The sequence below is a fragment of the Triturus cristatus genome, chromosome 11 (genome assembly GCF_964204655.1).
Source record: "Triturus cristatus chromosome 11, aTriCri1.1, whole genome shotgun sequence".
Lineage (NCBI taxonomy): Eukaryota > Metazoa > Chordata > Amphibia > Caudata > Salamandridae > Triturus > Triturus cristatus.
Genome location: NC_140594.1, coordinates 792,907,612 through 792,920,122, shown reverse-complemented (window position 1 = coordinate 792,920,122; position 12,511 = coordinate 792,907,612).

The window sequence follows — 12,511 nt, the reverse complement described above, 5'->3', positions numbered from 1 at the left end:
ACAAGCCAGGAGGGAGGGAATAGGGGTCTGCACATGGAAACAGAGGACTGGGGGCAAGGGCGCAGGGCAGGAGCAGCAAGATGACCATGGAGGTCAGGCAGGATGGGCACTAGAAACAAGACACACCATGGAGAGCAACAATGAGACTATGAGAGCATACACACAGACCATGGAGGGAAGGTGCGAGGGGGTCAGGGGCAGCTAGCTGACCACATAGGGAAGGTGGGAGGGGCCATGGCAGCACAGAAGACTATGCATGGCAAGCGGGAGAGTTAGTGGCAGCACAATGGCTATGATGGGCAAGAAGGAGGGTGCAGGGGCATGCACAAAGGACCATGGAGGATAGAAGGGAGGGTCAGGACCTGGGCACAGACAAGAGAGTTCAGGGGAAGGGGCATCACAACAGACTGTGTGGGGCAGGCAGGAGGAGCAGTTGCATCACAACAAACCAGGGAGGGCAGAAGGGTGTGGCAGTAAAATGGACCATGGAGGACAGGAGGAAGGAGATAGAGGCTTGGCATGTGGACAGGCAGGGTGGAGTTGGCAGGGACAGGTTACAGTCATCTGACAATGCTAGGCAGGTGGGAGGGGAGTGGCAGCTCAACAGAACACTCAGAGTAGTTAGGAGTGGCAGGTCCATGGAACATGGTGGGCAAAAAGGATTGAGCAGGGGCATGCACAAAGACATCGGAGGGCAGGGGGAAGGAGAATAGGGGCAGCAAGCTAAGCACAGAGGCTAAGCAGGAGGTCAATGATGGGCCATATAATTGAGCAATGGAGGGCAGGAGGAGTGGACCGGTACATCATGCTAAATGGAGGGCAGTGGCAGCACATCAAACCATACATGGCAGGAGCGAAGACGCTAGTCCATGGATTCAGACAACAGAGGATAGGGAGGAGGTGGATGGGGCAGCAAGCTAACTGTTCAGAGAAGGTGGGTATTAGGAACTTTATTGTTTTTAAAATGTGTGTCTGTGCGAACTACCTAAAATATGAACAAGTATTCAGCATAATCTCACTTTTATTCAGGAAGAAGAAGACGTTTGTGACTATGACTCCGGGCTCACTTGGCAGAAACACCCCCTGACCCTCCACCCCCATCGCAAAATGTAATGCCCGTGAAAAGGGTAGGTGGACGCAGTGTTATATAGAACATAGTCCTGAGAGCACGATTGAAAATGAAAACTAGATATATAATATATGGTATAAACTATGCACCAAAAAGTGTGATATAAGATGAACCGGGCCGTGAAATATAATATGCAATACATTGTGCGCAATGACAGATTCATTGGAGAGCGCGAGATAGCACAGGCACTAGCGCGTGCTAAGGGATATGCGCCTTGTAGTGTAATATGCACAGGGCAGTGTTGTGTAACCTAACTAGTCTCTAAAGACTAAATCCTGCACGGAGGATGAGGGGGAAGTGAACCCTGAGAGTCTAGCACAAAGAAGGGTAACCAGAAGCATAAGCACCCAAAAATCCCAGGATCTGGTCTCTGGCAATTCCCTCCCCCAAGGCCTTATCACTCAATTCTTTCAGGCCTCAAACTGCCCCTCACCTTTGGATGAAACGTCACAAGATCCCGCGACCAATGCCATACTGGGGATCCCAAAGATCCACCTGGACCTAAGGGACTCTTACGCCTGCGTGTCTGCTAACTTCGAATCACCTGGGAGCCTTGATGCTTGTTTCCAGCCTGAGGCCAGGACAAAGAGCCCGATTAGGGTCACTGCCGACATTCACGATAGGCCAAATCTGGGGGCAAACGTGGATTCAGATACTGGGAGGACAAGCGAGGCTGTCGCATCCTCCTCCCCAAAGAGCACAGGCACAGGCAAGGGTCTGAATGCAATTGTGACACCTAGGGAAATACAGAGGCCAATCCCCCAAGGTACGGAGGTTCCAACAACTTCGTTCTTACTAAAATTGGAACAGACCATTGAACGAACACTTGAAACTACCCCTATTAATTTAGGAAGAGCTAAGGCCCCGAGAACTGCACAAACGGAGGGTTGGAGTCCGCTGAGTTTAACTCATCACCAAGACTTAACCGACCCAATTGATGAACCCACCTCTAAAGACCTTAACTTGTCAGCAATAAGAGAAGTCCAGGACACAATGGCCAGGGCACTGCTATGGCAGTCCGCAAAGATGGAACTCCAAATCGATCTTTTGCAGTCGATAGCCCAGCATTTGGTGTGCCAAGATGATAAGCTGGCAAAGCTGGAAGTACAACTTAACGTCCAACAAGCTCATGCCGCCAGCACCAATTCCTGTGACGTCTTAATTGATAAATGGGCAAGTCTACCTGAAGTCTTAAAAGAGATGCTTGCATTAGCCAAGGGTCAGGGCGAGACAACCACGCAAGAACAAGCCGCACAAAAGCCACCACCACAGACGACAGAGCATGCCGAAACAGCAACCCTTAGCACAACGGGCAATAGCGCCTCAAAGGTTCCCCTAGTAGGGCCCCGCATTAACTTTACTTTGGCTAATAAAGGGAATGGTGACCCCGAGGTCTCGGATCTCGAGACCGTTAGTGATGACCTGTCTGTTACTACCTCTCAGGTGGAGAGGGTCGAAGGAGCACTAGCAAGTGCCAAAGCCCCGTTATCAAGGAGAGCCAAAAAAAGACTCAAAAAACAACTTAAGAAGTCCAAAGCTAGAAGCAGAAACACACCCTCGGTGGTATCAACCCTGGGCGACACTGAAACTAAACGTATCCCTAAACCACTCTTCCCCATTTTCATACCCAAGCAGGTGTCTAAAATGGACAAGTCATGTGACGCACCTCTTGTTCGCGGTGAGGCCCAAAGTCAACAAATCCCTCTCATGGAGGGTCAAACCAATGAGCCTCTCCAACAAAGGCCTTCACAGGTGGCCGTCGCCGCTCCATTAAGTGCCCCCAGCCCTTCTGGTTGGGTTCTGGAACATGAGTCTGTAACAAATCCCAAACTACAACAGGGCGCACAGCCAGTACAGTCTAGAGTGGTAGGTCTACAAACTGAGGGGCAGGGGAATCAGCAACCAGGAGTCGCACTCAAAAATTACCTAAATTTAGCATCAGACCAGGGGGAGTGGCAAGGATGTCCGAGTGTGGAAGGCCAATCAAGCATGGGGCCCAATGGGCAGCAGCCAGAACCCACTCACAAAAACCCTTTAAATTTCAGTTATCAGAGGCTAAAGCTCCAGGGAGAAGGGGTGAGTTTGTGGTCCATCACACAAAAAAACAAACAATCCACCTATGAGCTGCAGTTAACCCCAAGGTACACAGCAAAAGGCTCATTTGACATCTTGAACAGGTCCAACATTGTCCGCCTGTTTGGCCATATTGCCTCCCTGGCCCAAATCACCTCAGAAAATATTGAGTGGGTGATATTCAAGAGACTGGAGACAGATACTCATGACGATTCCACCATAATCGGACTTGCGAGTCAGCAAGTCCAACAGGCTGTCCTTAAGGAAGCAACACTGTTCGCTGAATGGGGCATTGAAGTTGTTGCACCAAGTACACTGAAATATCCACACGTCCTGTTGCCGCAACAGGACACCCCAGAACCGTCATCCATTCTTAAAGGCATAAGGCACATCCACCCAGAAATAGGGGCGAAATCAGGGCGGGCAAAAACCCCGCTAAAAAACAAAATCCAGCAAAATGACGGGCAACGGAGCGTGCAGCGGCATTTCCAGACATCGGATCACCTGGAGGCCACATGGAGACAGTGTCCCTAACCTAATAAACAGCCATGTAAATAACACCTGTTCAAATCCACTTAGGGGCCTAGTCCGCGAGTTATCCATTATCTCATGGAATATTGCGGGGATGAGCAACATCTTTAGGGACATAACTACACCTGAATACCTCGCACAGGGGGACATACTGTGTATTCAGGAAACCTGGGCAAGGGCAACGACCGCCATCGGTGGCTTTTACGAACATTTTAAACCAGCGACCAAAAGGACAATCTTTGGACGCCCGTCAGGGGGCCTCTCTATCTACGTAAGTCATGCGTGCAAAATTAACACAACTGAATTAAAGTTGGGGTCTCCTGATCTTCAAGCCATCCTAATCAGTGGGTTGTCATCGGGTCGAAAATCTCGCCCCTTTCTACTAATTAATTGTTATTTCAACCCAATTAAGTATGAATCCTCCCAGGCCATGGAATCACTTATTTCAATTTTGGAAGATCTTTTAATAAATTGGAAGGACCAAGACGTAATAATCGCGGGCGACTTCAATCACAGAGGCTTGGGTTTAATTTCGGAGACTCCATCAAGCAAGAAGTCAGTCCCACTGACTGAATTTCTCGCAAATTTTAAGCTGCACTCCACCCATAGAATACAAAAAAAGACCCAACCTGAATGGACCTCCATTCCGACCTTTAGAAATGTCTCTACTATAGACTACATCTTTATCAATGAAGGGCTTGCCCACAATCTTTGCAACTTCACAGTGGACGACAGAGAGGAAAGCGATCATAGGCCCCTCCGCGCCACATTCAATCTGGCGCGGGTACAAGCAGAATTACAAGCAGTTATTGGAACTACCACGGGGGAGGAACATCACAATGTGCTTAAAAGAATAAAATGGTCAACCAATCTCAGTTATAGCCTGCTAGACTATGTAGCTAGAAGGGAGGAAGAACCTAACCCAGTTCAAACTAAGAACTTCATCCACCTCTGGGAAACTCTGACCTCCGACTTATTGGAACGTCTGGGCAATAACCATCATCCAAGAAGTCGCCAATTCCACTCTGATCCTCGCCGTGCAACATCGTGGTGCCTGTCACAGTGTAAGCGTGCTCTAAATAAGGCAATCAGGGCACAAAAGAAAGGCACTCATTTGTCAGGGAGATACTCCATTGCTGCTCTGCGAACAGACTATAAAAAGAAAGTCTGGGCCCACAAAAAACTGCAGACTGAACAGAATTGGTTGACTGTGTTCTCCTTAATGAAAGGTAATGACAATAGCAAGCTTTGGCGTTTCATTAACAGTCTGACCCCCAGAGGAGAGCAAAAGGAAAATAGTGTTGCAGGGAAAGTGTGGGAACAGTATGCCAAGGGGCTGTATACCTGTGAGTCAAATCAGGCCACTGCAGGAAGCCGTGCGTGGTCCAAGGTGGCGGCGGAAATTATCGAACCCGAAAGAGCTACGTCAGAAGGCGTAAACTCGACCTGCACCGGATCATTCACAGAAATGGAGGTACTAAAGTGCATCAAGGCCATAAGAACTGATGGCGCTCCAGGCCCAAATGGGATTCCGGCCCAGGTTCTGAAAACCGCCTCAGCCTTTTTTGCATCCAGACTCACCCCTTTATTTAACCATTCTTTTGCCACGGCAATGTTGCCATCCTCTTGGAAAGGTTCTATTCTATTCCCCATCCATAAAAAGGGGGACCACACGAACCCGGCCAATTATAGGCTTATAGCTCTCCTCGACATAGAAGCAAAGATATACGCCCGCCTTCTTCTCAGGGATCTGGAGGATTGGGTGGACAAGAACGGCATTCTTCCGCCCACACAGACCGGCTTTAGGGCCCATAGCTCCACTCTTGACAACATCTTAGCCCTTTCCTACCTCGCGAAGAAGGCCAATACGAGGAACAAACCGCCCCTGTTCTGCTGTTTCATAGACTACTCCACAGCCTTTGACCAAGTGAACAGGGGCCGGCTCTGGGCAAAACTTGACTCGTGGGGGCTACCACAGGCTCTGCTAAAAGCTATAAAAGCGCTCTATGAGGGCACCTGGGTCAAGGTGAAGCTAAGCCCCACAATAACAACTGAAAGAATTGAAACCAACTCGGGCCTCAAGCAGGGGTGCGTCTTGGCCCCCATGCTTTTCAACTTGTATACTGCGGACATGGGGACAGCTCTGAAAGATGCCAACTTAGCACCTCCAAAACTGGGGAGGCTCGTCTTGGGAACACTCCAGTATGCAGACGACACGGTGATCATGGACCACACTAGGGTGGGGCTCCAAAGAGCCTTAAGCAGTTTGGCCCTATACAATAAGTCAAATGACTTACGGATCAACGTGAGCAAGACCAAAATCGTCATTTTTGGCAAATACCCCCTCAAAAAAGAAGCTTCATGGTCTCTGGGGGAGCACCGTATCGTCACTGCCCCATCCTACAACTATCTGGGCACCTGGGTCTCTGAGAGTGCCTCTGCAGTCAAACATCTGAAGGAGCTTAAACCTAAAATTAATAAAACCATTCGGTCGTTAAGACGCTTATGCCACCGCTTGGACAGTCCCTCAGCAGAACCAATGTTGACAGTGCTCCGGGCAAAACTGATCCCTGCCATTGCATATGGGCATATAGCCTTCCCTGGTGCATTTGACAAAGTGGTAAACGCGGCCCAAGCGAAAGCCTATAAGATGGTGCTACAGGCCCCTAGATACGCAAGGAACACTAGATTAAGGCTAGAAATAGGCCTTAAGCGACCGGAGCTGGTATTACTGGGGGACCATTTAAAACTCTATATTAGAGTATTGAAAGCACCAGAACATTCGCTAAAGCACTCCCTAAAATCAATCTTTGATGAGGTGGGCTCCCCCTGGTACTCAAAGGTAGGACAAGCTATTGCAGCATTGAAAATCGAAAGAAGGAGTTTGCCCCTGCACGAAATTCCTTTCTCAGCCTGGGCCCAAGTAGTTAAGCGCCAAGTCCGGATCATCTCCTTCGGACTTGACCTTGCATCTCTTCGGCAAAATCCACTAACTCAGGCCCTGGACAAATCATATATTCCAGGTAAACCCCAACCTTACCTGCAAGATCCAGTATCTACTTGCGCGAGAAAGAAAATTTTGTATTTTCGACTTTTGGCCCTCAGGATCATGGACTTCAACCCCAAATGGGCCCGTACGGATGGCACCCTGGCCTGTCGTCTATGCAATTACCGCAGAGAATCCTGGCTACACTTGCTGTGTTGCTGCACAAAGTTGGCCAATGATCGCCATCGCTTGCTGCTTCCGATTTTACGGAATACGGACTATAGAACTTGCAGAGAGGCTTCGGACTGGTGCCTCTCAGTCTCCACGACCTGTTTGATAGCCAGAGTTGCGAAATTTATACACCAGGTAAAAATGGCACTCGACTCCCACTTAACGGCATTGTCTGTAAAGTAACTGGAAGCCTTCCGCCCCAGTTATCTAACCTGGGCTGGTTTAAAGACCCACGAAGAATCCATCTTTCGTCAACAGCCCTTGGTACATGAATTGACTCTACCGAACTTTCATGTGCCTCCCGTTATCAGTTGGGAAATACTGGTACAACCTATACATCACTCCTTTTAAAAGAACTCTGCTTTGGACAGCTAATCAGGACTAATATGTTAATATTTAACCCAAAGTGACTTTCACTTTTATGTGTGGATGGGACTTGTGAGGGGGTGAGTCGGGACGTTCATAAAGCTTCTTTTTTTTTTTATTTTATCTTATACTGTAAAGATTTTAAGTAATCATGCAGTTTATTATTAAAATTGTCAAAAAAATTGTAATATAAAATATGTGGTGGGGAGTGTAACGTTGCATATGCACTCTGACAAAGATATGGATCCCAGATTGTAATATGTATGGCATAGCGCTGTGCGTTATAACATAGGCATCAAGGAAGGCACTTTAGATGGGGTAATATAACCCGTGCGATGGCAAGTGTGGCATGGCATATTCACGGGGTGGTGTTACAGTGCACATGGGCTAGAGAGTGTCATAGCATACGCACTAGCTGGTGGAACACAACACTGAGGTGTGTGGCACTCGGCCGGCACTGGTGGGTGTAACACAGCATTGGGCTCAGCCAGGAGCACGCTGTGACTCTCAAGTGAGGTTCGTCTCCTTTCCAGAGAGTAAAATAAAAAGTATTACACATCCGGCGTTGGATGTGTGTTTTATTAACCGTGAGGAGGGTTTCTTACATAGTTTGGTCAAAATTCTGTTGAATCCCCCTTGAATGGCTTGGTGTGCATGTGAATTAAATGTGCCCATCAATAGCTACCCATGTTTGTATAAATAAACAACAAGGGTGTCTACTTGGAGAGTACCGACCGGCGGGCGTGCCGGGATTAGGCACGGTAGGGCGTCAGACACATCAGAGCTTCACTAGCAGTGTAAATACTTTCCACGTGGATTGCATAGTCGCCTTTTAATGAATATCACGCAAATCGTCATGGTGATAGGTACATACGGTTTGTCCAGCATGTCCTAGGTGTTTCTATAAATATATATACATTTTTAAAATAATAAAAAGCAAAGGCCGGCCCCAGGGGATGGGGTCCCCGGGACCATAAGTGGCCTGAGGAGGGGGGCAACGGAGCACCCCTCCTAAAGAATTAAAAAAAAAAAAAGGCCATGACCCGGGGGTTGGGGTCCCCGGGGCCGATTAAGGCCTTGGGTGGGCCAAATTAATTTTTTTCAACAAAAAAAATTAGGGTGCAGGCCCTGGGGGATGTGGTCCCCAGGGCCAATAAATTAGAAAAAGAAGGGGGCCACACAGCCCTCCTTCTTAAAAAAATAAATGAAAGACCGGCATCGCGCCAGAGGCCATGCCCCCTCCTTGCAGCACTCTGCAAACGCGTCCCCTGGCCAGTTGTAAGTTGGGGAATTAATTCCCCTTCAATACTGAGGGTCCCTGAGGGCCAACTAGCCCAACAGGTATCTCCAGTATGCCCCAGGGAGCTGCGTTGCAGACAGATGTTCTGAGGCCACGCCCCTTTTTAAACCTCTATGCAACACAGCTCTATGGCGCTTACTGGAGGTACCTAGTGGGCTAGTTTTACTCTAGGGACTCTTAGGATTCAAGGGGACTTAATCTCTCAACTTAGAACGGCCACAGGGCGCGTTTACACAGTGGTGAAGGGAGGGGATGGGGCCTGAGGTGACATGTGCAAACACGCCCTGTGGCGCATTTTAAGTTGGGGAAATAATTCACTTTCAATCCTGAGGGACCCTGGGGGCCAACTAGCCCACCAGGTGCTTCCAGTAAGCGCCACTGCTCTGCGTTGCAGAGAGGTGGTGCAGGCCATGCCCCTTTTTACATCTATCTGCAATGGCACTTACTGGACGTACCTAGTGGGCTATTTTGCCCCTAGGGACCCTCAGGATTCAAGGGGACTTAATCTCCCAACTTAAAAAATGGCCGCAGGGCGTGTTTACACAGTGGGGAAGGGAGGGGACGGGGCCTGAGGTGACGTGTGCAAACACACCCTATGGCGCATTTTAAGTTGGGGAATTAACTCCCCTTCAATCCTGAGGGCCCCTGGGGGCTAACTAGCCCACCAGGTGCTTCCAGTAAGCACCACTGAGCTGCATTGCAGGGAGGTGGTCCAGGCCGTGCCACTTTTTACACCTCTCTGCAACGCAGCTCTGTGGCGCTTACTGGAGGTACCTAGTGGGCTAGTTGGACCCTAGGGACCCTCAGGATTCAAATGAACTTAATCTACCAACTAAAAATGGCAACACAGGGCGTGTTTACACAGTGGTGAAGGGAGGGGACGGGGCCTGAGTTAATGTGTGCAAACAAGCCCTGTGGCGCGTTTTAAGTTGGGGAAATAATTCCCCTTCAATCCTGAGGGACCCTGGGGGCCATCTAGCCCACCAGGTGCTTCCAGTAAGCGCCACTGCACTGCGTTGCAGAGAGGTGGTCTAGGCCATGCCCCTTTTTACATCTCCCTGCAACGCAGCTCTGTGGCGCTTACCGGAGGTACCTAGTGGTCTAGTTGGACCCTAGGGACCCTCAGGATTCAAGGGGACTTAATCTCCCAACTTAAAACAGCCACAGGGCGTGTTTACACAGTGGGGAAGGAAGGGGACGGGGCCTGAGGTGACGTGTGTGAACACGCCCTGTGGCACGTTTTAAGAGGTAGTTTTAAGCCCCTGCCCTATTATATACTAGGGTCTTACAGAGGAGGTCATGCTAATCACAGGGGGACTCCAACGCATAGTGTTACCTAGTGTATGTAGGTGTTTTCACTGTATTCTGAGTGTCTTTTAACATAGCACTGGCTCCAGAACTGGTTAGTCAGACTCAGTTACCACCAGTATCTGTCTGAAAAAGTTGAGGGTACAGGATGATTTTGCAACAAGGCTTCTTTCTGCTCTTCTGTTTGTTCTTTCTGTACGTAATCCTTCTTCCTGCACTTTTCTTCGTCTTTGAGGACTTCTGTTGCTTCTTTCTGCATTTTTTTTTTCTTTCTGTGCGTTTTTCTTCTTTCTTCACATGTCCTATCTCTGTAGGCATAGTTAGAAATTAGCATTTAAAAAACTTTTGAAATTCACTGAAAAAACCATAGGTTTCAGGCACGTTATAGTTAGGAATTAGCATTTAAAAAACCTTAGAAATTCACTGAAAAAAACATAGGTTTCAGGCGCGTTATAGTTAGCTGGACTTTTCACTCGTACAAAACCATTGAAATTTCCCCGTTATAGTTAGTTCAGCTAACTATAACTTGCACGCCCGCAATGCACTGCTGATGACGTCACATATTACATTACTCATGACATCGTCAGTGACATCACTCATGACATCACTGATGACATCTCAAATGAGATCACTGATGACATCACTGATGACATCATCCAGTGAATGTGTGTTTTTCTGAAAATTGCATATGTTTTATATATGTATATCTCAAGGTCGATGGAAGAGTAAATGGGTATATAAGTTTCTAAATGGATGATTTGTTGATATGTTGATTTTTGCGTACTTTGTGTTGAATGATGACATTATATAATGTTGCTAGACAGCTAAAACTATAGGCTATACCTAAGAAGATTTAAGAACCTCGAGCTCAGCATATATAACACAAGCCAATGTGCTATTCAAAGTCTGAAACCCAGAAAGGATTCAATTTTTTTAAATATATAAACAGCATACGTTTGGAATATTTGCGAAGTTTAAATGCTTCCATTCTTTATACATTTATGCAATGCATTTTTTTTCTCTATATGCAAGAACCTGGAGGTCATATCATGATTAATGCCCTAGCGTCCACCTTCTGGAGAACAAACACATCGTAAATCAGTTCCTGAACTGAACACGTCTCCTTTTAAAATGTTTACTTGAATTGAACAACGTGTCTTCTGTCAGGGTGCACACTCGTGAAATGCTAGCTATCAAATAAATCACACACTAGACTTTAATCCTTCTCATTTGCGTGGGTGTGAATCCAGGAATTTGATATCGATCAAAACTGGGGGTGGTCTGGCCTTCTTTCAGGCAATTGGGAAGAATATTGTAAATCCATTAAAGGAGCGGTAACTTAACTAGCTTATAACTAAGATTAACCACTACCGATATTTTATTTTTGTTTAGTCAAACACACCCTTTGATTGTATATGTCTTGATAATTATACTATGTAAACCTTTGACATTTTGGAAATTTTGTAAAGTCACTACAAAATGTTAAGATGAAGTCATCTGCCAAACATGTGAAATCTGAATATTTTCACACAAAAAACAGTGTTGGTTTGATTCGGTGCTTAATTTGTAAAACAGTAGTGGGAATATTTATGAGAGGCTTGTGCTACGTTTGCACCAAGCAATGAGGTACATGGATGCCGCAAACCTCTAAGGGCCTGATTACGACATTGGCGATGCAGTGTCGGGTCAGCCACACCTTCACCCCACTAAAGCCATGGTTGGGCCCCCTGCCAGATTCGGCATTTCCTCCTGTCTGGCAGGCTTTTTTTTATGTTCCCACTTATGTGCCTCTAAAAATGGGCACCACAATGGGAACGCCAAAAATAGTTTATGCACTGCATGGACTGAAAAGTTTGAGCTGTGCAGGAACTGGGGTACATGCACAAAAGGGGGGAACATGCTGTGCCCCCCTGCATGCACCCCAGGTCTCAGAGCCACAAGGGGTCCCTGTAGGGCCACAGGGTGGTCCCACCAGCATTCTGAATGCAGCTGGTACCACTAACAGCCCTGCCACTGCTGCCGAATGCCGAAAGCATAACCTGTGTGCTTGATGTATCCGTTTTTAAATAAGCATGGCACTGATAAATCTTAGCAGAAATATATACACCCAGCCCCACCATGTACTATTGCCTTGGTGCTGGTGGTAAAAATTGGTCAAGGTAAAATAGGCCTGTATAGATGACAAAGAAGAGGTGCTAAAGGGGAAGGGCCTATGAAAAGAGTCAGGTTTTAAGATATGTCCTGAACTGCAGATGCGTGGTTTGAGCTTTGACTTGCAATCGCCACATATTCTACAATTTAATGGTGGCATCAGAAAGACTTCTTCCTCCTCAGGAGGCATTCCAGGATCGGTGGAGCCAGAAAGAAGTGGTTTCTGGGGATATACCAGTGGAATATTGATCTTAGATAGAGTGAACCAGAATCATGAAGGGCTTTGTGTGCCAAGCAGAGTGCCTTAAAGGTGACTCTTTCTGACTGGAAGCCAACGTAGCATCTCTATAGTTTGGGAAACTGATTAATATTTTGGGGTCTTCATTAGAAGACGAGCTGCTGCATTTTGAAATGTTTGCAATTTATTCATCGGCCT